General features: G+C 42.7%; 1 protein-coding gene across 10 annotated transcripts in view; it reads left to right on the forward strand.

Moving 5' to 3' along the window:
- Nucleotides 1-26672, forward strand: part of PRUNE2 (prune homolog 2 with BCH domain) — a 260718-nt gene that overhangs the window by 113691 nt on the left and 120355 nt on the right. The window lies entirely within an intron of this gene.

Raw genomic sequence — 26672 nt, forward strand, 5'->3', positions numbered from 1 at the left:
GGTATAGGCCCACTCAGGTTATTTTTTTTTTAAGATTTTTATTTATTTGACAGATAGAGATCATAAGTAGGCAGAGAGAGAGAGAGGAGGAAGAAGCAGACTCCCTGCTGAGCAGAGAGCCCGATGCGGGGCTCGATCCCCAGACCCTGGGATCATGACCCAAGCCAAAGGCAGAGGCTTTAACCCACTGAGCCACCCAGGCGCCCCCCCCCCCCCAGGTTATTATCGTCAAGTTGGAATAGTCAAAATGACTAACCCATCATGAGGGCTTAAATTGTGTCCAGCATTGTTCTAAGTACTTGCTGTGTCTTTGTTTAAGACACTACACTGTCATCAACATCCCCATGTTACAGATGAGGAAGACTGAGTTTTACCTAAAGACTATGACTAGTAAATAGAGGAACTTTGCAACCCAGGAAGCCTGACCCTATAATCCAGCGTGTCAGCACTTGGCCTCAGGAAGCTTTGCAAAAGGGAAACGAGTGGTTTGTGAGTTTAAGGTCCAGCGTAATAATTATCAACCAGGTTCACAAGATGTTTGTAATATTTGAAAAATAGTGTCTTTCCCTGTGCTGACTCTACCTGGGCTAACAGAGCTAAGAGCCATGTCTCTTTACGGGACTGGATCTGGTTAGCGAGTTCACATCGGTTACTGCATGCCGTTTGACTCGAGCGTCTTCAGGAAAAGTAAGGAAATGAGGACTTAGGAAATGCCATGTCTTTAGGAGACAAAATTCTTTCAAAGAAAGGGGTGCTGTGAGTTCTGAGGCTATCCCAGGTGATTGCACAAACATTATAAAATCAGGTGAGGGCATAGGGAACTTCAGTTGCTGGTGATGGCTTCGGAAGCCAGTGACTCTTGAGAAGAGTCTTGAAGGATGAAGAAGAGCCGAGTGCGAGAAGGGACAGGAGACATTCTAGATGAAGAGTGTTGTGAGGCCACCTGTGAAAAGAAAGCGTGGTGACTGGAGATGACAAGGAGCGAGTGTGGCTGAGGATGGAAGAATGGAATGTTGTCGTCTGAGCTGAACAGATGAGGAGAATGGCTGTGAATGGCCTCAGGCACGACCTGAGGAGATCCTGGCTTTGTCCGGAGCCCTGGAAGCCTGGAGTGCTGAGAGGAGTCTGTGGGGGTGGGGTGGGGGTTGCTCAGGATGGCACCATCAGCGGGCCAGGTGGAAGCTGCTGAAGGTCTGAACCAAATCAATGCCTGTGGCTGTGGGGAGAAAGGGATGAGAGTGTGAAATGTGCGGGCTTTTCTACCCCAAAAAAGAAACGAACAGGGGCCCCTGGGTGGAGCCATTGGTTAAGCTTCCCACTGTTGGGTTTTGGCTCAGGTTGTGCTCTCAGGGTTGGTGGATCGAGCCCTACCTCTAGCTCTGTGCTTAGTGTGCTTGAGACACTCTCTCTCTCTCCCTCTGCTCTTCTCACTCATGCTCTCTCTCTCTCAAATAAATAAATAAATCTTTTAAAAAAAATAGTGAACAGAAATTAGCAAGAGGAAAACATGAAATATATACCAAAAAGATAGTAATAAACATGGCAAGTGATCAAATTTTATGAAGTCAATAAGGATAATTATATAAACCACATTGAATAAACTGGTACTTAAGAGGATAAGATAACAGAGATAAGTAATAAAGCAATGCAATCTAATAAATAAAGAGAATAAAAAACGTTTTGGTGGTGTGAGATTAAGAGTATAGCTGTAACAAGGAAAGTGGTACAGTATATCAAAACATACTGTGGAGCGCCTGGGTGGCTCAGTGGGTTAAGCCTCTGCCTTCGGCTCGGGTTGTGGTCTCAGGGTCCTGGGATCGAGCCCCACGTCGGGCTCTCTGCTCAGCGGGGAGCCTGCTTCCCCTCTCTCTCTCTGCCTGCCTCTCTGCCTACTTGTGATCTCTGTCTGTCAAATAAATAAATAAAATCTTTAAAAAAAACATACTGTAAAACATAGTATGTCAGAATGATGTAAGAAAGAGTAATTTGGAAGGAGAATTTTGGAAGAAGAAATTCTCAGCGAGTTTAAAAAATTGATAGGACAAATAAGAAGTGTGAATTCCTAACTGGAACTCTCAGATGGAGCACATTCTGTGACTCCTTGGTACAAAAGGGAGGTACAGAGGCTCCCAGGGGACGGCCAGCATCTCAGGTGTTGCCTAGAGGACTTTGAAGGTCCAGGAACCACCCCTTCCATCCAAAGGGTAATCCGTCATCCTTCTGGCTTCCTCGACTATCTCCCCTCAGCCCTTGCAAGCCTGTACTGCAAAGAGCCCCTGGGTTTCTCATTTGCATGACTCTGTTGAGGATCATGCTGTTCAGTGCAATCAGTAATAAAGGCAGAGGAGCAAGTCTAGGAGGAAAAGGAAGGAAAAGATAATGAGTTTGATTTTGAATATTTTGAATTTTAAATATCTAAGATGAATCTAAGGCAATGGAGCCGATAGGCAGTATCTGTTGGAGATAATTAACACAGGTATAGGCACTCAGGTTAGTCGTGGGGATGGAAACAGACCCGAGGGTCAGTGGTACTCTTGTGGAGAAGGTCAAAGCAGCAGAGAGAAGAGAGGGTTGCAAGTACTGTGTTAGGGGTAAAGACAAAGACAGGGAAGCAAAAGCAAAAGCTAATGTGTGTCAAAAAAGGAGTCAAAGATGGCCAGAAGCTAGTGCCAGGATTAGGAAAATTAAACTCCTGACCATTAGTGACCATTAGCTCATTAGTGTAACTCTGACGGATGGAGATTCGTGACTTGAGCCCCGCTGTTGACTGTGGCTCATGGAGACAGGGACAACGATTTCTCCAAGTTCCTTGTATCCTTTATCTTTCGACCAATGTGAGCTTAAATCTAATCTTTCTTTGAGTCTGTGCCGTTAGTATCATCTAGGGTTCTTTCTTTCTTCCTCGTAAGCATCCGTTTAAAGATAACCTCATTCTCCAGACCATCAATGAACAAAGAGCGACGGAACTTCAGAGAAATCTGTGGGAGCACCTGAGCTGCCTGGATACTCTCCAGACCTGGTAAATGATTCCTAAAAGATGAGAGAATTCAAATTCTGGCTTCCACTGAGAACGGAATATTTCCCCAACTGCCTGGTGCACAACCCCAGCTGAGACCTAATGCAAGTATTTTGCTTAAGAGAACTCACAAATGCGAGGTGCTTCTAACAATATGTGTCAAGCAGTGTGTAGCCGATGGTAGGAGTTAGATTTATGCATATTGTGGTTGTCCATTTCCAGCTGCTTTTGTGAAGTCAAACTTTTTTTATGTGAACAGATCACATTATTATCACATTTAGCGGAGAATAATGAGATATGATGGTGATACATCATTGGCAGCTCGTAGCGCCATTTGAGAACATGCTTGTTTTTAAATCTGCAATAATGGGTCAGAGAGAGAGAGGCACACTCTGGCATGCATACAGCCACAAGCATGGTTCTTAACAGCTAGTCCTGAGGAGCTCTCTGGAAATGCTTTATTGCCGGAGCGAACCTCAACAGCCGCGCTCACAAGAGTGCCCTATTTCTCCCAATTAACTCAGGGGGGAAAAGACATCTCAGAGTTGTTGAGATAAGTGACCAGCGATTGCCATTCTGTAGTTGTCATTCTGAATTGTCAAAGTATTCTCTACAGTCGGTAGTCTAGTCTCTGTTTCTCTGTTTTTCCTTTATCTTTCTTCCTCCTTCTCTGGTTTACCCTTGGAGGAGTATGAATGGAAGGAGAAGTGAAGTGTATTATGTATATTACATATATGTGTAAGTGAATAATACATATAAGTGTATTATGTATATATGTATGTATATTAGAAGGCTCTCTGTGTCTTTGCCCCATGACCCGAGCCCTGAACACATTTCCCATGTGGCTCTTGCAGCCCATACATTTTTCTAAGCCTTTTGTAATCAGGTTGTACTTTTAGTGTGTTGTGTTTTGTGTGATAGTGAATTCCATAAGTGTCTCAATCTGGCATGAGGTCAGATATTCTATTTATTGAAAACTTTACATCAGTCAAGATTTAGGAGATGGAGAAGAGGCTCTCAGGCAGAGGGAATAATGTGTGACTGATGTGTCTGGAGAATTAGGAACTAGAGAGATTTTGCTAGAGCCCTTTGAGGGCTCCTTGATGGTGATGACAATAAGCCTGAAGGCTACAGTGAGGTGAGGTCCTGGAGAGCCTTAGTGCAAGGCTAAGCATTTGAACTTTCCGCTGGAAGGAAACAAAGGGGAGGGATAAAGGACTCAATCCTCTTCAGATTGTAAAATGCCAGTGGTGTCCCTCAGGAGTTTTCTGGTTCCAACAGTGATTATTTAAGACTAAAACCATTTGCATAAGGATGTGAAAGATAGAATGTGTAATTAAATTGCCACAACTGCACATAATGTTGAGTTTTTCCAGGTTGGAAAAAAAAAAAAAAGTTGATTGGATGGATAGTAAGTGGAATGACATTTTCAAGTCTTGAAAATGGGCATACAAGTGAAAAATGAATTTTAATGTGTACCAAGGCACTTGGGATGATAGCAGTTGGATCATTCACTCCATAAGCATCACACCATTTGCTGTCGAATAGCCCTAAGAAGGTCCTGAGACTCATTACTGAGTTCATTGATGCCCTGGGCCAGCATTTCAGGAGTAAAGCCAAATATTGGGCAACAGGATGAACACATATGATTGTTTTTCTTAAAGATTCTATATATTTATTTGAGAGAAAGAGAGAGGGAGTGCATGCACATGCATGAGCAGAGAGAGACAGAGGGAGATGGAGACTCTCTGCTGAGCAGGGAGCCCATTGAGCGGGGCTCAATCCCTGGACCCTGAGATCTTGACCTGAGCTGAAGGCAGATGCTTAACTGACTGAGCCCCACCCAGGTGCCCCAGTGTTTGGTCTTTGAATGAAATGGAAAATGTTATTCTACCAATGTAGAGGAGCCACAGTGGAGAGCTAGAAGCTAAGCATCAAAATGAATGTGGCTACATAAATGGAGAATGTTGGCACCAGAGCAGCCAGAGAGACCAAATGTTATGATGTCTTTGTTTTGCAGGTTAGAAAGTGGAGGTTAGGACATATGAAAGGCTTGGTCATGGACACACAGTTCAGGTGGCAGGGCCAGGATCCTAACCCTGTAACCATGGTTCTTGCAGCCTCTGCTTACCCACCTCATGGTCAAAACAGTGTTCGGGCGCCTGGGTGGCTCAGTGGGTTAAGCCGCTGCCTTCAGCTCAGGTCATGATCTCAGGGTCCTGGGATCAAGTCCCGCATTGGGCTCTCTGCTCAGCGGGGAGCCTGCTTCCCTCTCTCTCTCTCTCTCTCTGCCTGCCTCTCCATCTACTTGGGATCTCTCTCTGTCAAATAAATAAATAAAATCTTTAAAAATAAAAAAATAAAAATAAAACAGTGTTCAATTAGATTTTTTGGACGTCTTGTGAAACCATCAAAATTTTCTTGCCTCTTTCTCTTTCTCCTCGGTAATGCTTGCTTAGTGACTGCATTTCAAACCCTGAGTCATTGTTAAATAAACATCCACAATAGGATTGATTTTCCTGTTTACCCTTCAAGGAACACAACAGTTTATGTTCTACTCTCCTTCCCCAAGTGGAAGGGAAGGTAGGCGCAGGGCAAGACTTGTTGATGTCCTAAGATGGCGGCACCATACCTCTTCCTAAGATGTGAGAGTGAAAGACAAATATAGGGCAGGGACTGAGCGAAGGTAAGGATTTCCGACTCTGTGAGGATAAATCCAAGGTGGCCAGACAGACCAGGAGATCTCAGAGAATGGGCATGTGAATTCTGGGAGGCCATGGACATGAGCCTCCCAGGAAGCATGGACATGAGCAAAGGAGGTCAAGGGCATTAAGAATTTCTGAGGAGGAAAGAGGTGCTCAGTGTCACTCTATAAAGTAATGATTTCTGTGCTTCCTTTTATATTCATGTGCAGGGTACTTAAAGGGACTAAAAAGTATACAAAAGTATATCATTCAGATGTTATATTTTCATCTTGCTGTTTCCAGGGACATCAGTCATCTCAAATGCACCAGATGTGTGGCCTCAGTCGGGAAAGTCACCAGCCCCCATTATTTCCCTCCTAGAAATATATGCCAGCATATTGAGGTGACAAATGACAGATGTCAGCCATACCCTGAGTCAGGAACTACCCTTGATGTAGGCTTCTGGGTCTCACAAGCCCTTGCTCTGTTTCTTCCCTGAGCACGTAGAATGTTAGCACTTATGTCAGTGGGCTATTGGCAGGAACAAATGAGGTAAAGTTTGTAAAGCTATTTTTGCAGTGCCTGGCACATACTGGGCCCTCCACACGTTGTTCTCGTGAGCTCCCTGAATAGACCCCTAAATAGGTCACAGGCGTGCAGGTTAAGGAATGCAGAACCAGATACAACTGATGTTGATGGATCTGGGCCTTTCTGTTGAATTGGTGCAATACCTACTATGTGCACTGGTTTGGGCATTTTAGAAGAAAGCAAAGAATAGAAGACAGTTGGGGCACCTGGGTGGTTCAGTGGGTTAAAGCCTCTGCCTTCGGCTTAGGTCATGATCCCAGGGTCCTGGGATCGAGCCCCACATTGGGCTCTCTGCTCAGCTGGGAGCCTGCTTCCTTCTCCTTCTCTGCCTACTTGTGATCTCTTGTCTGTCAAATAAATTAATTAAAAAAAAAAAGAAAAGAAATAGAAGACAGATAATTTGGGGGACTAAGAGGAGACTTAGCCGAGGTTACAAGCTCCATAATGGCAAAGCTACAGTTTAAAAACCAGGGCTTGTGGTTTCTTGTCTGATCCTCATTCTACCACATAACTCATTTCAGCCATCAAGATGTCCAGTAGTGCATTGACTACCCACAGAACTAGTGTAAGCAGTGTGTAGCTGATAGTAGGAGTCAATAGTAATGGCTGTTAACCTAAAACCACATCACTGCCAGGACTCAGAGTAGACTCTTTGGTTATTGGTCTTGGTGCTTATCGAGACACTGAATATTTGTTGTAATTAATTAGGATGGAAAACAGAAGACCCGAGGAAATATCACCAAACCAAGTTATACTGCTCATAAATCCCAAGTTTTAGGTTTACCTAACATATGTCTATAGAACTTAGCACCTGGCAAGTACTTTTGGATGGCTCTTCTAACAATGAACTCATTCAATCCTGGTAACAACTCTGGGAAGAAGTACTATGGTTATCTCCATTTTTCAAATAAAGAAGATGAAGCCCAGAGAGAATAAGAACTTTCCCCAAAACAAAAATATGAAGAAGCAGAATCTGGCCCCAGAATTCATGCTCTTAACCACCTCCCTTTACTGCCTCTCGAAAATTATCAAAAACATCAAATGCTTCTCCCAATGAAGGGCGTTGTTTCACTCATTCTCTCCCTTTTGGGAGCTCTTCTATTTCACTTCTCTAAGGAACCGGAAGTCCATTCTGATTATCTTGCCTACCTGTATCCTGACCCCATCATCTCCATCCTAAGCCCAACATCTCCATTTTCTTTTTTTTTTTTTTTTAAGATTTTATTTATTTATTTGACAGAGAGAGAGACCACAAGTAGGCAGAGAGGCAGGCAGAGAGAGAGGAGGAAGCAGGCTCCCCGCGGAGCAGAGAGCCCGATACGGGGCTCGATCCCAGGACCCTGAGATCATGACCTGAGCCGAAGGCAGCGGCTCAATCCACTGAGCCACCCAGGCGCCCCAACATCTCCATTTTCTTTGCTATCTACCTCGGTTATGGGGAATTAGAGTCGAGTAGAGTAAAAGGTAGAACACCAAGACATTTTCACTGGCACCTTCGTCTGTACTATATGCTATATGCTAAGTGGTAGGGGTAGAAGGAGAGGAAATGCACACAGTTCTTATCCTTCTGGAGCGTTCAGTCTAGTGGGAGAGCCAGACATTGAATCATCATGCAAATAAACATATATTTCAAGCTAATGTAAGTGCTATGGAGATAAACACAGGTTGCTGCTCTGAAAAAATAGAATATAATTTTATATTCTGTATAATAGAATATAATTATAAACAATCATATAAAATTATATGTTAATTAATAATTAATTTTTTAAAGATTTTATTTATTTATTTGACAGACAGAGATCACAAGTAGGCAGAGAGGCAGGCAGAGAGAGAGGAGGAAGCAGGCTCCCCACTGAGCAGAGAGCCCACTGGGGGGCTCGATCCAAGGACCTTGGGATCATGACCTGAGTGGAAGGCAGAGGCTTTAACCCACTGAGCCACCCAGGTGCCCCAATTAATAATTAATTTTATTCTGTATTAATTTATTATTAATATTTATTTATTCATAATATTTGTTATATATTATTATATTATATATAACTTATATTATGTAAATAATATTTATTATTAATGATTTTTAATTTACTTATAATTATATATAAATTATATAAAATCATATATAAATTATATAAAATATACAATTATATATTTTATATATTCATGTATTTATAATTATATATAATTGTCACTTATTCATAATACTTATTTATTAATTTTATCAATATATATTATATACTATAATGATTATATATTTAATTACTTACTTGATATTTAAAATATATAATAAATATATGATATGATTATATCATATATAAAAGTATAGTAAATAAAATTATAATAAAATATAATAACATGGGATGCCTGGGTAGTTCAGTTGGGTAAGTGTCTACCCTCAGCTCAGGTCATGATCCCAGGGTCCTGGGATCGAGTTCCACATCAGGCTCCTCGCTCAGCAAGGAGACTGCTTCTCCCTCTGCCTGCTGCTCCAGACAGACTGCTTCTCCCTCTACCTGCCTGTGCTCACACTCTCATTCTGAAAAATAAATGAAATAAAACCTTTACGAACATGTATATGTGTGTACATAATAACATAACCTAATTTACATTAGATGGGGAAGTTGGGTAAAGCTTCCTTGGAAATGTAATTTTTAATCTTATAAATCAAGGGTACGCTATAGTAGGAGAAGACTAGGGGTAAGTGTGTGGGCAAAGGACTAGCAGTGCAAAGCTCTGCAGGAGGAAATAGATCAGCCCATTCAGGAAAGTGACGGAACTTCCATTAGGAACTGAATGGATCACAGTGAGTGTGGGGAGGGGAATGGCATGCAATGGCTGAGAGGTGGTGGGGTCAGATCCCACAAGGCCTCCCAGGTGAGAGTCAACAGTTTGGATTTTATTGTAATTACAATTGAAGACATTGGAGGACCTAAAGGTGGGCACATTGTGAAGAATCAATGGAAAGAAAGTAAGAACTCAGAGACCAGCGGGAGAAGAGACAATGACTTGAAATCAGAGGGGGCACAGTGGAGCCGTAGTAGGACAAATTGAAGACATACTTTTGAATTAGGTGGAATAAGGTTTGTTGATGGACTGGCCATGGCGATTAGGGAGAAGACAGTGTCATGGGTAAATCTCTGGAGGGTAGTATAAAGATTTGGGGGAGGTACAAGATCCTTTGCTGAGATGGACAGCCTGGAGGTCAGGGTGGCAAGCACACCCCAGCCTTGCAGTGCAGTCTGCCTGGCTGACAAGCCCACTCGTAGATGACCTCTGACCCCTGTAAGCTGACTCTGCTGTAGCTCTCGTGGTTATCTCCATGCCAGCAACTGTGCAGGCCTACAAAAACCCATCTTTTTGGTTTTAAATAAATCTTAGATACAGGTGGCCCAACGAAACAGTCTTGCAAATTTTCTTCCAGTTTAGGAGTTTTGTCTTTTGATAGATTTCACTCCTTTCTACAAACGTGTGTGATTCCGAATTCGTGGTGGTGGGGACTATTTTATGATTGATTTATTGGCTAATAATCAGATAAAATAGAAAATGTAAATGGATCATATAGTTATACCTAACTGGTTTTTTTGTTGTTGTTGTTTGTTTGTTTGTTTTTTAGTTTTCTTTTTTCTTTTTTTGAGGGAGGGGTGGATATTACAGAGGCCTGAAAGTTTAATTGCACCACTTTGGGAATGTCTTTTTACACATTTGTTGAATTAGAGGCTAACAACGGTAACTCCGTTAACAACAGTAACTCCTTGAGAAATTACCATCATTTTTCCTAACAGTGAAATCAAGGCTCCTTGTCCAAAGATGAAGTAGTTAATCAGAATCTACCTACTCTTGTGGGTTAGTTTTTTGTTATTTCCTGTAATAGACCTGCGTTTTCTCAGCGGCCCTCATATGATTTCTTTGTGAAAAATATTTCTCTGTAGAGAAGAAAGTTTATCATTTGGAATGTTAAATGCAATTATATTGACATATGGTGATAATGGGATAAAGCATACGGGTTAAAGGTTGCGGGAACCATGGCTTGGCAATTAGCGATGTAAATGAAACATTCATTATCCATCATGCTGAGAAGTTGATGAACTGTACAGTAAATCTGAGCCCACAGTCAGGACTGAGATAAGTCATTTCAGACAATACAGTGGATTGTTTATGAGCACCCGGGACAATGTTGTAGATTCCTGTCATGGCGATTTCTTTACTTTGTAGTTTATCATGAATAAAAGACCTTACAGAGTCCAGATCACAAGTCTTTCCTTCCACAGGAATATATATGAGATTCTATCACTTTCTATTAAAGTCCAACATTTTGAGTGCTGTAGTGACTAAAGATGAACAACTGAAAAATTTCCCTGAAAGTCCATTCCGTAACAAAGATGTACAATGGATTATTGGTCTTGAAGAAAGGCTCTGATGTCTTTCAAAATAGAACCTGGGTTCTGGAAGAAAACTACATTTAGAGACCTTAATCTTTCCCCAAAGAACCTCAGTCCTGCGGGTTAGATTATGTAGAAGTAATGGCTCTTTTCAATTCTCTACCAAATAACCAAAAGAACATTATGATGATACCCAAAAGATTGTTTTCTAGGCTTTTTACTCTGTCTATTGCCCATTTAATTCTCTTGTTCGTATTCTAAAGTGCTTCCTGTGAGCATGAGACTCTTCTGTCCAGACAATGGGAGTCTACATTGATTTTATATTTTATTGACTCCCGTTCTTCTCGAGCTTTTAAAAATTGTAACCATACAAAAATAGTGTCTTTAAAAGTGAGAAAGAATCGTTGAAGAAATATTAAAACTTTATTTATGGTAACTGTTGACTCAGCTGGAAAGCTCAAGAAGTCAACTAGAAAGGAAATGTAGGACCATGGTGCTCCGCCTTTGCCAGGAACCAGAAATTCTTTTGTTAACAGTGCACTGTGGTTGAGGCTCAAGTAAAGACAAATCAGGTCCTGGCAAAGGAATGAAAGCCAATAATCGTAATAACAAATGATGTTTCTTAAATTTGACTTCATGACATTTCTTGATTCTCCGCTATATATGCTAAGCCAGACATTGTTCTGAGCACACAGAATAAATAACTCATTCTTTTAATAACCAAGCAAAAGTAGGTCATTGTTTTTTTATTTTTATTTTTGGAGGAGGGGGCAAGAGCAGAGGGAGAAAGAAAGAGAGAGAGCCTTAAGCAGGTTCCACACCCAGCTCGGAGCCAGACACAGGGCTTGATCTCGCAACCCTGAGATCATGACCTGAGCCCGAATCAAGAGTCAGACGTTTAACTGGCTGGGCCACTCAGGCACCCCTAAGTAGGTCATATTATTATCATATTATTTAAACCTCATATTATTGCTAAATAATATGTTAAATAATATAATAAATAAATATGTTATATTATTAAACCTCAGGTCCAGCCCTGTGCCATCCCAAAGTCTTCATCAAACACTTGGCTGTTGAGCTTGCTCCAAGCTGATCTCCCCCACCTCCAATCATCTCATTGTTCCAGTTGTGCTCTAATCTGGAGACTTCTTTCTCTATATCAGTAGACATTCAGGGCCTGACAGTTTTTAATTGTCTCCTTCTGCCAAGCCAGAGGCAATTAGTCTTTCTAGACTTCAGGAGAAAATCATCCATGCCAAGAGTTAATTTGTTGAATTTTTCATCCTGTATCTTTCTGTAGGATGAAAAGCTACATTTCTGCCCTAAGAGAATGCTAGCTGCTTCTGGAAAAGGTTGGACCCACTTTTGAACAGTCCTCTGTTCAAAACAGAGAACAGTCCTCTGTTCAAAAGTACCAGTGGCTTACAGCAGTGGTCCTCAGCCTTGACTCACTTAAGAAACTTAAAATCTTTATATTCCCTAAGCCTACCTCCAGAGAGACCCTTTCCCACTTCATAAGAGGTCCCGGAAATCTTTCCCTGCTCCTTTGTCCCTGCAGTCCCAGATGCCTGGGGTCTTTGCGTGCCTTCGTTTGTTCTCTGCCTGCCTCCCACTTATCTCCTCCCCACACCCTCATCTCTCAGCAGTTTGCAACCTCAGGGCCCTGAGGCAGTGAAGGAAGACAAGGGCCCTACAGCAGGCTGGCTGGCTGGCAGTGCAGCCACAGATTGGGAGCCCAGCCAGATACAAGAGGAATAGTCTACAAGTGCCAAGAATGTCAGCTGAGTGGAAGAAAGAAAGATTCAGGCCCCTTTTCAGTGTATGATGATAATAAGAAAGGGAATTCAAGGGAAGGTTTGATCATTCTTAATCATACAAAATAACTTTATAGAGACAGGCAGTTACTCCAGGAAACAGAACTGGAGACAACAGTGTAGAAAGTCCTAGAATCACAGGTTTTGAGTCCATTTGTGGAAGTCCTTTTATACCACTAGAATTATCTAACAATAAAATGAATGACTGGTTCCTTTGTAAGAAAGTGAGGTCTCTGATTATGGGGACATTCAAAGAAAGGGTAGATGACCAGTTATGGTATGTGATAGATTCCAGGATTCGCTGACAGTTGATCAGGGATGTCGTTAAAGTCTTTCCATCTTTAGAATGCTGTTAATCATTGATTAACAAGATATAAGAAAATAAAATCAATGAACCATATGGAAGTTTTAGATATTTGTGAGTAGCAGCAGAAAAATAAAAATTTGATTCTCTGGTTGAAATCAGCATCCCTTCCTTCTCTCTCTCTGCCTGCCTCTCTGCCTACTTGTGATCTCTCTCTCTGTCAAATGAATAAATAAAATCTTTAAAAAAAAAAAAAAAGAAAGAAAGAAAAAGAAAAAAAGGGGCGCCTGGGTGGCTCAGTGGATTGAGCCGCTGCCTTCGGCTCGGATCATGATCTCAGGGTCCTGGGATCGAGCCCTGCATCGGGCTCTCTGCTCCGCAGGGAGCCTGCTTCCTTCTCTCTCTCTGCCTGCCTCTCTGCCTACTTGTGATCTCTCTCTCTGTCAAATGAATAAATAAAATCTTTAAAAAAAAAAATCAGCATCCCTTTCTGGGACTTCTTAACATTTCTTCTAAACTCCTATATTCTAGTGTTAAATGTTTATATGCCAGTAACTATATGTTGTATTTGATTACAAAAGGGAATTATATCATCATCATTTGTTGATTAGTCAGGGCTCTTCAGTCCATCACTTAAAAAAGCCGGAGAGAACAATGAACTGAATAACAAAGATCCTTGTAGTTTTGGCCATTAATCAGGACTAAGCGTCTGAAAGTCGGGAAGATAGGGTTTATGAATCCATTGTGATTATTTACATCATGGTACTCCTTGTAAAACAGCTCTATGTATTCTACTGAATCAGTGTTCCATTTGTATTTACTGAGTCATTAATTTTTTTCTCTGGAATTATTACTCTGGGAAACCAGAAGTTGTTTTTCATAGTTGCAAAGAAGCAATGTTTAAAAGTGAAGTCAGCGTTCCAGCTCTCGTCTCCTCCAAGTCTGATACCTAGAAAACGGATTTGAATTTTTGGAAAGGAAGTAAGAGAGTGTAGAGCTAGGAATGTTTCTTAGGAACGGAGGCAATCGGATTGGGGTAGTGACAATAGTCACTACAGATGGGGTCGGACCTGGTATTGGGTGGAACCAAGAGCGAGAGCATATCTCCGAAATGGGCTCGTGTCACTGGCCTGAAGACCACGTGAGCAATCCCTCTGCATTTCCAGAAGATATGAGACCTGGGAGGATTTGCCTGAAATAGGATGATATAAAACCAAGTTTTGTGTCTAAGAAAACTTCAGGAGTTCCAGGGCGAATGTAGAGATAGATAATGTCATCCTTGCATACCTGAAATACGGGTAGAGGAGGAAAATGCTTTTTCAGATGACAAAGTATAAAGTGGGCCTCTGATGGTAATGTTCCTCTTTGTCACTGCAAAGAGGTGCATTCTAGCTGGATGCTTTCATCTGTAGCTCCCCTATCTCAAGGCTTCTCTTCTTAGTCCTCCCGTCTTTCTCATGGTGTTTTGTGAACAAGTCCATTTTTTTCCCCATGTAAACCTGATTTTCTGTCTAATCTGTCATTTGGCAAGTGACAGAGAGGCTAGTTCTTCCCCTTTGGGACCGAAGTACTATTTTATAATTCACTGAGTGATCACAGTGCACCAAAAACCTGACGTAGGTTATTTCCGTTTCTTATAACTTCTCTGGAGAGCTGAAATTAGCATACCCATTTTACAGATAAAGAAGTTGAGACTCAGGGACAAAAAGTCACTCACAGGGACGCCTGGGTGGCTCAGTTGGTTAAGCGGCTGCCTTCGGCTCAGGTCATGATCCCAGCGTCCTGGGATCCAGTCCCACATTGGACTCCTTGCTCAGCAGGGAGCCTGCTTCTCCCTCTGCCTCTGCCTGCCACTCTGTCTGCCTGTGCTCACTCTCTCTGCCAAAAAAAAAAAAAAAAAAAAAAGTCACTCACATATGATAACAGACTTGAACTGATGTTCTCCTGTCCCCATAATCTGCAATCTCTTCACTCCCTCCAGATCCCATCTGGTCCCTCCATTTTATTTTTTGTGTATTTATTTATTTAAAGATCCTATTTATTTGAAATATCAAATATCCTATCTATTTGAAAGAGAGAGAGCATGACTCAGGGTTGGGGGGGCAGAGGGCGAAGCAGACTCCCTACTGAACAGGGAGCTTGATGTGAAGCTCGATCCCAGAACCATGAGATCATGACCTGAACTAAAGACAGACACTTAACCAGCTGAGCCACCCAGACGCCCTTTGGTCCCCCCATTTTTAACTTAAAAAAAAAAAAGACAAAAAACTTAATTTCCCTCTGATTTAGAGAAGTAAGCTTACCTCTTTTCCTCTTTTCTGCCCAATTTTTCAAGTAAATAATCTAGTTTATTATTCGAGACAGTCCAATTAAGTTTAAAAATACTTGTCCTTTCCTAGCCCTGCAGACTTAAAATAGATCTCCTGTCTTCTAAATAGTCATTTTGTTTGGTATACATTCCCCCCTTCTCTTCATAATTCCCATTTCTGTTCTTACTTTATCCCGTCACTTCTTTTCCACCTTCTTTCTGTAGGGTTACTTGTACCAAAATTAATTAACACATGGGGTCTCCTAGGTAAGTTTCCTTGTTAAATTCCCTTTACCAACCAGCTGTAGCATGATAACAGGCAAACAGGGTTCTGATGTTACTGTTGCATATATTTATATAAGGTATATTCATTTGTGTGTGGTGTGACCCACAGGGGGAATGTGTGGCAATTGGGAAGCTGGACAACATGGATCAAGAATCGATTGTCCCACACAGATCAACTTTTCTTCCAGTTTTTCATTCTGGTAACCTCCCACGGTTCACAAAGATTCATGTTCCTTCAGTGGGAAAGGTTTGTGGGTACTGTGAGCTGTCTATTTCATTCTTTCTCCATTCGTACCTATATTAATTCAGAATTTTATTCTTGAGCTTGATGAATTGCAGCAGTGACCACGGAAAACCACTTTGTGAAAGCAAAATTAGCTTGGGGGCAGGGTGCCTGGCTGGCTTGGTCAGCAGAGCACGTGACTCTGGATCTCAGGGTTGCGAGTTTGAGCCCCATATGGGGCGCAGAGATTATGTAAAATAAATAAATTAATTAATTAAAATAAAAGAGAACAGATCTTTAAAAAGAAAAGAAAGCAAAATTAACTTGAGAAATAAGTATGTGCTTAAAGTAATAGAAAGTCGGGGAAGGTGGTGGGATCTCAGGTAATGAATTTGGATTTAAGAAATTGTTTTGGTGATTTGATTTGATCTGATTATTGTTTCTTCACATGAATCATTCCTTTCCCCAGATGGGAAGGTTCTGGAACAAATACGAACCTTTCCGGTTAATGGAAAAGAGTAAAGCATGACTAGCTTACGCTTCCCAACTTTGGTGAAAGCCACCTGCTTTTGAAATCCCCATGTGGCTGTCTATCAGTAGCTTACATCATCAAAAGTGGCATTTGGCCTCCCCAGGGGAGAAGACTTCTGGGAAGTCACAGGGGCTGTCTTTGGTTTGCCTTTAAGAATTCACTAGAGCTTGGGGCCTCTGGGTGGCTCAGTGGGTTAAGCCTCTGCCTTCGGCTCCGGTCATGATCCCAAGGTTCTGGGATTAAGTCCCACCTCGGGCTCTCTGCTTAGCAGGGAGCCTGCTTCCTCCTCTCTCTCTCTGCCTACTTGTGATCTCTGTCAAATAAATAAATGAAATATTAAAAAAAAAAAAAAAAGAATTCACTGGAGCTTGGAGACGAGCAGTTCCCGGGGTCTCAAGGCTACGTATGAACTCTAACAAGAGGTCAGTGAGGTCAACCCCCATCTTGCTTTGGTTTCGGATTTATTCAGACGGTTTCGTTTTTTAAAACAAGTAAAATAAATACTTTTGACAAAATGATCATGAATACTGAATTGAAGAATCTGTTCCTCAGAGGGCGTCTCCGTGTCAGGAGCGGAGAAGCCGTGCAGACTCTAACTTCTGTCTGTAATGGACACTGGCGTCTACACAGGGAAAAAGCATTCCCTTTGGGCCCCAGACTAGAGGGAAAATAACAAACGACAGACAAGAACGTCTTTTTCTTCAGCAGCCAGGGAGCAGAGGGCAGGCCTTTCCCGGCTGACCACGGGGGTCTACAGCCAGGAGTGGAGGTGAGGGATTGATGGGTTAAAAGCCTCTGCCCTCCATTAGGCTCTCTGTCCTCTGACTCCTTGTGCACCAGATTTCCTGCAATGTTGCTTTGTCTGGGGTGGCAGTGTACTGAAAGCTTCCTAACGAGCCCACCGAGTCGCATCTGTTTGTATTGTCCTTGTCACAAAGTGAGTGTCGGTCCTTCCTCACTCGGCATCAAGTCAGCAAACCACACCTGAGCGGGCTGTGGCCTTTGTGGGCAGGGCAAGGAGTGTGGGGGCTTCTCCCGTCCGGAAACAACTGGAAACAAAACCAGAATACATTAGCAGACTCTTGGGTCTGGGCCAGCCGGAATGACATTTAGGTTTGGTTTTCCTGTGTTCTGGCACTTGCTGAATCTTCTGAAAGTCAATTTGCTGAATGGACATTTCACAGATTTTAAAAAATAATGCAATTTGCCGCAAACTGTTTTATAGACATTTTCCGGCTGTTCAGGACTCTGCTCAGGGTTGCCTAGCCCCATCCTTGAACGCTCTTGCTTAAAATGACCCTCCCTGCAGGCACCCCCGGTAATCCCTCACTCTGATCCCACCTTCGTTTTCTTCATCGTCCTTCCCCCCGTGTAACTTGCTATGGTCTGCATCCGTCTCCTGGCTCACATGAGCTTTACCTGGACTAGGGCCTTAGTCCCCTTCTGTAGCTCTTGCTCCTGGGAGAGTGCCCAACACATAGTAGGACTTCAATCGATCTTTACCGAATACTTAGAGAAAAAATATTCATACTGAACAGGTTTGGAAGATTTGACTTGTGAAAACAAGCATGTGTTATTTCTGTCATTAAAATTCTTGACAAAGCAAAATGTTTTTGGTAGGTGGAATTGTCCAAAGTAAAGATTTACAGGTTCTTTTTGCAAAGCATGAAATGCATGCAGCGTGCCATCCCACACAAATGTCCCTTGATTTATGATCAAATCGGAGGGAGAGCCACACTTAAGAGGATAAGAAATTCAGAGGAAGTGGTCAGGGCGGGGGGGGAGGTGAGTTACACACTTTTTTCTGCAGTGGGTCTTCACAAGATGGCTCCAACTTCAGTTTCCTTTGCAAGCCGAAGGGAGGTAGAAGACCTGAGAGAAAGTGAGAAGTGCTGGCTGGAGGTAGAGATCCGGGGGTCTGTTCACACCGAGATGCTAGTTCAAGTCTAGAGGGTGAGCAGTGTTCCCAGGAGGAGAATCGTGCCTGTGTGATCCTGCTCTGCGGGCAGCAGGGTTGGGTTGGCCGACAAGTCTTATAGAGCTGCAAGGTGGTGGGACCTCCTAGGACCTGCCCTGGGATGAGTGTGGCTGGACAGTGGTTCCCAAATTGTGCAAGAAATAATGCAGAAGGTCCAAATAATGGGACTGTGCAATTCATTTTCACCTCCAGCTGCTCTTGCTCTTTCAGGAGGCCTAAATGAGGAACCAAGAGCACTGGAAGCCAGGAAAGAAGGGAGGAGCGGAGGGACTGAGGGGTAAATGGAAGAGGGTCTGAGGGAATACAGGAAACAAAGCCAACCTGTTGGCTGGGTTTTTGGATCATTGCTACTGTTGTGCTGGGCAGGCTGGACTCACTTAAAGACTCATGAGGGACTGTGTAATACACACGGAGAAAGCTGATGAATCATTCAAGTTCCCCATATTAGGAGAGGAGAAGTAAGAGAAGTCAGCAGAAGAAGCAGGGATTAGGAGATCAGACATCAGTGATCCCCAAATGTTCATCTGCAGCTGAGCTCAAAACCTGTATCTCTACCTTGGCCCGGGTTGACATCTCCATTGAGATACCTAGTAGGTATCTCGTATTTAACACATCTTAAATACAGCTTTTGACTTTTTCCCTAACTCTCCCTTGCACGGTTCTTCTTGCTCTGATAAATTCATTCAACAGCATTTAATTAGTGTCTTCTATATGCAAGTTCTAGTCTAGATACTGGCAACCGAGTGGTGAATGAAACAAAATTCCCTATTACCAACTTCTATTCCATGAAGGATCTCGTGGAGGCCAAGGAATGGCTTGTCCAATCCCAAAAGGCCTGGGCCCCATCACCACCTCTCCCCATGGCCAATACAGTAACCTTACTGGTCTCCCTGCTCCTACCCGTCTGCCGCCCAGTCTCTACATAATGACCGGAGTAATTTGTATAAAACCCAAATTTAAACATAGATTTTGAATTGACCCCCACCTTAAACTTCTTAACTAGCTTAAACTAGCTTCCCATCACTCTCTCAATAAAATCCAAGCTCATTCCTGTGACCCACAAAGCTCTGTGTCATGGGAACGTTCCTGTCGCTGTCTTGGCCACTGCCACTCTATTCGTGCCTCTGTTTAATCTGCAGGGTTGATCCCAAGCCCTTTGCATTTGCTGGTTCTTCTCTTCTGGAATGAAGTGACCTCAGAATTGGAAGGAGCTAGCCATTTCGGATCATTGAAGACTGTCACTCATATGTCATCTTATCACCTGCCCGACATCCCCCTTTTAACCTCCCTTTTACCCCATCCTCTTATTTCCCATCACACTATACAACATACTACTTGGCATTTACCATTATTAGAAATTATCTCTTTGCTTGATTGATTTACTTCCTATCTGTCTCTGGGCAGTGAAGCGTAAGTTCGTGAGAGCAGTGGCATGGTCTGTCTTGTTGGTTATCTTGTGATCAGTGCCTACAACAGTGCCTGGCACAGAGAAATTGTTCATAAATGTTTTCGCTGTAGACCAGCAAATAAATGATACTAACGAATGAGGACACTGACCCTATACTTGCCTAACATGTAGTCTTATAAACTGTATGAAGTTGATATCCACAGGTCCTTCTAGTGAAGCCTAGTCCAAACAAGAACTCCCGTCTTGGGTAGTATCTCTCAAATGAGGTAACATGCTCCAAGCATACAGCCCGAGGCAAGAGGCCTTTCTTCTCTGATTCCTTGACTCATGGGCACTGCTTACTATGTAACTACAGAATAAATCTTCCTCTGCCCTACACTGTCCCCTTCCCTGGTCCTATCCCATCTTCCCATTCAGCACCCTCTTTTTCCATTCTGGGACCCACAGCATATCCCATCACTGCTGTAACATACAACACACGCTCCACCCCAGCTGTTCTTCTCCAGTGGCTACCAACATGGTATACAGTCTTTCACTCTTTAGCGAGAGCAAGGGAGGCAGGAAAACTAAGGAGGTCACATCTACATGCTGCGTTGGGAATGAGGAACATGAAACCTCACAGGTTCGTTATTTTTTCCCCATGACAGTTCATTGTAGGAATTGGGCAAGTCAACTGTGAACTTCTGGTAGATGTTCTAAATGTTACGATTGGGTTTTCTCTGGGAGAGAGTAGTGAGGAACCATATTTAAATTGGAACTTGGGGTGACCACTCCCAGGTAATGGCCAACACTTAAGTTACAGTGCATTTAGTTTCTTGAGCTTCTTACATAATTTATCAACACCTACATGGTTGACAGTACAACAGGCACATACTCTGTCCTTTTCAAGTAACTTGTTTAAACTTCACATAGCTCAGGGGTGCCTGGGTGGCTCAGTCGGTTAAGCATTTGCCTTCAGCTGAGGTCATGATCTGGGAGGGGATCGAGCCCCACATCATGCTCCCTGCTCAGTGGGGAGCCTGCTTCTCCCTCTCCCTCTACCCCTCCCTCTGCTTGTGCACTCTATCTCGCTCTCGGATAAATAAATAAAATCTTTAAAAACAAACAAACAACTTCACATAGCTCTAGGAGGCCAATATTCATATCATTTTCCTGTTTGGTAAAGAAACTGAGATTATGTAACTTGCTCAAGGACTCATAACCAATAAATAACTGGGCTTCAAACCCACGTAGCCTTAAACTCCAGTGCCTGAATGCTTTATCCTTACACTCTAATCGTGCCCTGGCAGAATTCAGTCTTCAAATCCCTTGAGATAAGCCTTGAAGGAAAAGTCATTTGTCAGGCAGAGAAGGAGGGGATCGTGGCGGACCAGTTGGAGGTGACAGAGGTATGTCACACAGGCTGTTACATCCAAAAAAAAAAAAAAAAGTTGCAAATCAGAAAGTGAATGTCCAGTGTTTGCTGCTCTCACTTGAAGATGGCTCTGTCTGGGCTTTATCTTTCATGTAACGAAAAGTGCCTGTGCGGTTTGCCTGGAACAAGATTTCCAAATTGCTGGAAAACCAGCATACCCGTGTAGGCTTCTCTCATGTCACCAGTGGAGCTCATGGTGCTCAGTCTGGTCTTGTCTCCAGCTGGTGTGTACCTACGACATGTAAACCTACATGCAGGAGTCAGGACGAAAGGATGCAAAGTTACTCTAGACAGCCTGCATTTTGAACACGTCAAAGAAATGAGAAAAACTTGAATGATTTGGAAAGGAGGGGATTAGGGGATGGGAGTAAAATTACCGTGAGCATCTCACAGCCTTTTCCTGAATTTATTAAGAGATGAAGCTAATATTCGTGGAATCTGTAGATTGACCCAGGACAACTAGGTGTTGAACATGGGTTTTAAAAATGGGCCTCCTCCAGAAAGCTCGTGCCAAGTAGACAACACCTAGATTAGTCCGGTGATAGTCACTCTTTCCCCACATTTCTCCACCCGCCGCTCCCACTTTCTTTATTAATAGGTTATCTAGAGATGACTTTGGATGACTTCTTCCTGCATTAACACACTTTTTAAAAAGTTTATTTTTGATCGAGCATGTAAGCATGAGCAGGGGGAACAGAGGGGGTGGGAGAGAGAGGAAAGAATATTGAGCAGAGTCAGCACTGAGCAGGAGCCTGACTTGGGGCTTAATCTCATGACCCTGAGATCATGACCTGAGCCAAAACCAAGAATCGGATGCTCAACCAACTGTTCAAGAGTCCCTTAACACACTTTTTGTTGAGATAATGGGAGTATTGCCATTAAATATTTGGAAATGCATTATCCTTATAAACTCAAATGCAGCATTTTTTTTGGATGAAGTAGAATTTAGGGCAATAAGTCACTTTTTCCAACAACACCAGTATGGTGATTTCCAGATTGGCTTAAAGATCTTTGTTCCAACAATTCTTTTTATTTGAAGTTATCAACCTTAAAAATGATTTCAGAATTTGTTCCAGACCTTTCACAGAATGTTAATGTATGGTGAGGAAATATTTTAAAGCAGTTAAAATTATATGACAATAATTTGAAGTCTCCTTGCAAATGGGATAGAATCAGTTGTTTGACCACATGGGATATATAATATGTTACAGCTTCAAAGTAACATTACTTAAATAATAGTTCATGAGTCTTTTCAAATTGTACCTATAACCAATGCAATAGCTATAATTTCACATAAAGTTAAAATGATGTATTTCAAAAGCTAGTTAAGGTAGATGGACAAATATATTGCTGTTTGGAGCTTATGTGGTTTTTTGGGGTTTTTTTTTTTCCTTTATCAATGTTCTTAAGTCAAAAATTGTTGAAAGAAGTATTTTTAAAGTATTTGGCGAGACTTGCTTAATTTTGTCAATGTTTTCTAGATTTTTATTTTCCAGTGGAAATTCAGAGCCACCTAGTGACCAAAAACAAAATGTCTAAGATAAAAAACATGACAGCAAGAACAACAACAAAAAACCCTTCCAGCAAAGGAGAAAACCAGTCATTTGACCCTTGTCTCCAATGCCTGAGGATAAAATTACACCCAGCTCAGGTCTACAAAATGAGAGTTCCCATAAATTCGGTAGACTAAGTCTTTGGTTCATTTGGGGGTTTAAGACTCCAAACATAGATTTAAGATGGTATGTATGATGAATTTTTGCAGTTTTAGTAAAAATACCACGTTAGTATATGAGATATGTGTAACTGACACAACCATAAGCTCCCGCTCCCCACAGACTCATATCTTCTTTCTTGATAATACCTTCTACTCTGAAGCAGTCTATGTATTTTAGCTCCTAAAGAAAGAAAAGAGGGTCTTGCAGAAGATAGGGCTGACGGTGGAAGGAATGAGGATGATATGAGCAAGTTAACACTGCCCACATTAAAGCTTCTGATTCATATTCAATTCTGAGCACAAGGATTCAGGCCATTCTATTCAATGGGGTTTGATGAAATTCAGTGAACCTCTACTGAGTCTTGTTATGAACAAGTTTCTTGCTGGGTAAGGGTGTGTGAACCTGAGCTGTGTTTGGGAAGCCAGAGTGTTCCGTTTGGTTGAAGTGGAATAAATCCGGAAGAACATAATCGGAGACGAGGGCGGGAGAGGTAGGCTTCTGCCATGATGTGGAATGCTGGGGCACTTTCTGGGGACTTATGACTAAAGTCATGGTAAGATTTGAGAACACTAAGCTGGTTGCACACTATAGAGATGGCAGGAAGAACACTTAGGTTATTTCAATAGTTTTGGGCAGAACTCATAAGCATACAACGTAGAATTATTCATCAGAAGGAAAACAGTGGTCACACAAGAGAAGAAAAATCTTGGTACTGATATGGGGGAGTGATGGAAGGTTTTATAGAGGTTAATTCTAAAATTATACCATAATAGAAATAAGGACCCCAAGAAAGTAGCTGGCGTCTCATGGGGAGAATATGAGATAGTCCTGGATATCCATTCATTCAGAAAAATGAATGGCAGGCCCACCATGAGCAGGTGCTGAGGCTGGCCCACCATGAGCAGGTGCTGAGGCTACAGTGACAGCAAGAGGCTCCATCCCCAGGGGGACGAAGCCAGCTCCACTTCTCCACCAAGGGGCCAGATTAGATCCAAGGGCCAAGCTCTTTGCCAAGTACATCATCATATTTTAATGAACGTATTTAAAATCTATAACAACTCTGAAAAGTCATTATTATTATGTTCATTGGATCAAGGAGAAGCCTCAAAGTCAAAGGAGATGCAACCATGAGTTCACAATCACACAAGAACTCTGTGATAGAGGCAGGCTTCCAAAGCACTGTTTCCCTGACACCTCCTATGGTTGTCTCCAGGGAGTGAGACCCAAATGAAGACACAAGCATCAGGGCCTCTATAGCTAAGAGCGCTACCTGTGCCCTGTCAGCTCAGTGGCCTCTAGCTCAAAGGGGTTTGTTCTTCCAATCTGGTCTGATTCTCCGGCTCGGCCTTGCTCTGGAGCATAGTGGGCCTTGCAGTTCTTGTCCACCGGCTCCTTCCTGTACTTTCTGAGACCTCCCAGGCTTCATTGCCTGGACCGGACCCCCTCAAGAGTGGCCATGGCATAGAGGAGGGTCAGAGCCTTGGCTTTGAGTTCTCAGCCATTTGCTACCCGTGATTTTTTTCCCCCCTGGACAGATCACAGAAAATCCTTGGGGCCTCAGCCTTCTCATCTGTAAGATGGGAAAAATACTACCTGCGCTTGAGGACAGCAAGGGTTAAATGAGATAATGTTGGTGAACGTGCTTTTGGGGGGGGGGTTGTAAAGTTCTGTGGGATGTAAGATACCTGCTTCTCTTCCAAATACCCTGACTCAGCAGAGCCTTCCTTCCCTCTCCTGGTTGTTCCCACTCCATTCTTCTGAAGATACCTGCTTCTCTTCCAAATACCCTGACTCAGCAGAGCCTTCCTTCCCTCTCCTGGTTGTTCCCACTCCATTCTTCTGCTACCCTGCAGCACTGATCCGGCGATCACCCCCAGCTCCCACCAGACTGCAAATGCATGTGTATTCCTCTGGAACCAAACCAGTGAAGCCTGGACAGGACAGCGGCTTCAGTCCTACTTGGTTTCATCAAACCTGCTTCTAAGGAAGTTCTATACAGTTCATGCCGAAAGCCTTGGGGCAGTTGTACACATGAATGGTGTCAGAAACATCCCCTCTATAAACTTAAACATAGACCTGCATTTGGAAATACAATTATTGTCCTTTCTTTTACACTTAGGTGGTTTTGTTAAGTGTTGAGTAATCTTGAAGATTAGATTTTCTTTTAATCTCCTGATTGAAGTTTGCAAACGTAACTGGAAGAAGGAAAAAACTGCAATTAAAAATACTTTTTTTTTTCAAATTTGCAGAATTAAATAAGTGTAAAAGGAATAAACTAAACTTCCAAGTCATGTTTTATGTACTTTTAAAAACATGTACTTCTGAGGTCATTAAAGCCCAAAGGCGCGTTAAGACTTTGGGGAAAAATTAGACTTTATAACCTGATGCTGTTTTTTCTTGGCTTTTCTCAAAGTGTGGACTGCGGATGACCAGCATCAGAATCCCCTGGAGGGCTTGTTAAAATGTGAATTCCTGGGCCCTGCCTCAAACCTCTGGGGCAGAAGCCAGGAATTTACATTTTAAACGCATTCCTTCAGTGATTCTTTGTGAACTCGTGAGCTAATACTCATTTTCAGTGCTATCATCTCTCCATCATTCCACAAGAAACAAAGCTTTAAGTTTCACAGATTCATTCTCCCTCTCCTCAATTCTTAACGCAATTATTCCTGCCAATCAAGGGCTTCCCTCTGGCTGTGACTTAGTGGTATTCTCAAATATTAGTCGTCTCCCACAGAAAAATTCAGGATGGTTTAATGCGTTCTGTAGTTTCAAAAATTTCCGTCTTGATTCCGGTGTGGATTCCTCACTTAGGGATGTGTGTGATTCCTCACTTAGGGATGAGTAAAAAGCAGTTGGCAACAACTAGCATCATTCAGAATATAACCAAGCAATCAACAAAAATCTTCCTGGGGCGCCTGGGTGGCTCAGTGGGTTAAAGCCTCTGCCTTTGGCTCAGGTCATGATCTGAGTCCTGGGATTGAGCCCTACGTCAAGCTCTCTGCTTGGTGGGACCCTGCTTCCCTCTCTCTCTGCCTACTTGTGATCTCTGTCTGTCAAGTAAATAAATAAAATCTCAAAAAAAAAAAAAAATCTTCCCTTTGAGTTCACCAGTTGACAGTATTTATTCTGGCAGTAGTTAGTGCATCTAAATATTAACTAATTACTCTAATATTCGCTGCTGGTTGTGCTGAATGAGGTGGGAGTGGGTCAAATCGACAGACCATTCACGGTCTCCAAATGCAAATAAAGTTGCATTTGTTTGTAGGTGGAACCAAATGATTATAAATGAATGGCGGGCCATCTCCTGGGATTGGACATAAAGGTCCTGTAAACGGAGAATTGTATCAACAAACAGCTGTTGGGAAAATACTATTATGCTGTAATAGCTGCTATTAAAATCCATTAGCAATCTTGATGGCCTGTTTGAATTTGATGCATCATTTGCTCTGAATAGCGTTTCTTCCTAAAGTTTTGTGGTAGAATGTATGCAGATTGATGGGCGGTAGCAGTGACATTCTAAGAGATTAATACCGATTACACACTTTGCCTGCGCGGGTTAATCCAGCCCTGAGAAACGCTGCAAACAGTACAGATTAAGTATCATGGGGGGGGGGGGGCGGGAGGGTGACCCAGACAGCGTCAGGACACCCCCCGCCCCTCCAGGGTCTTGTCACAGCTGTTTTGTAAGCGGGTCCCCTGTTTCCCACTTTTTAACAACCTGGGTTTCCCCCTCATCCTAGTACCTTTGCCAGACTCTGAGGAGTCCCCCAGGGCCCTCGGGACAGAAACTCGGCCGAAAATGTTAGCTGTCTAATGAGATTTTGAAAAAACGCCAGTGTTGTCAAAGAGAATGCAGCTGTTCCGAGGGTGGAGGCCAAGCGCCAACGCAGGGGTGAAGTTGGAGGAGCCGGAGCCGTGGGGAAGAATGGGGCAGCAGTGCCATCTGGCGGGCGAGCGAAGCAGAGGTTTCCGGGGGCTTTGTTCATCATTTGTTTTGGCGCGGGTTGATGCCAAGCCTGGAGTTCCT

This window comes from Meles meles, chromosome 11, assembly GCF_922984935.1.
Source record: "Meles meles chromosome 11, mMelMel3.1 paternal haplotype, whole genome shotgun sequence".
In the NCBI taxonomy this organism is placed as follows: Eukaryota; Metazoa; Chordata; class Mammalia; order Carnivora; family Mustelidae; genus Meles; species Meles meles.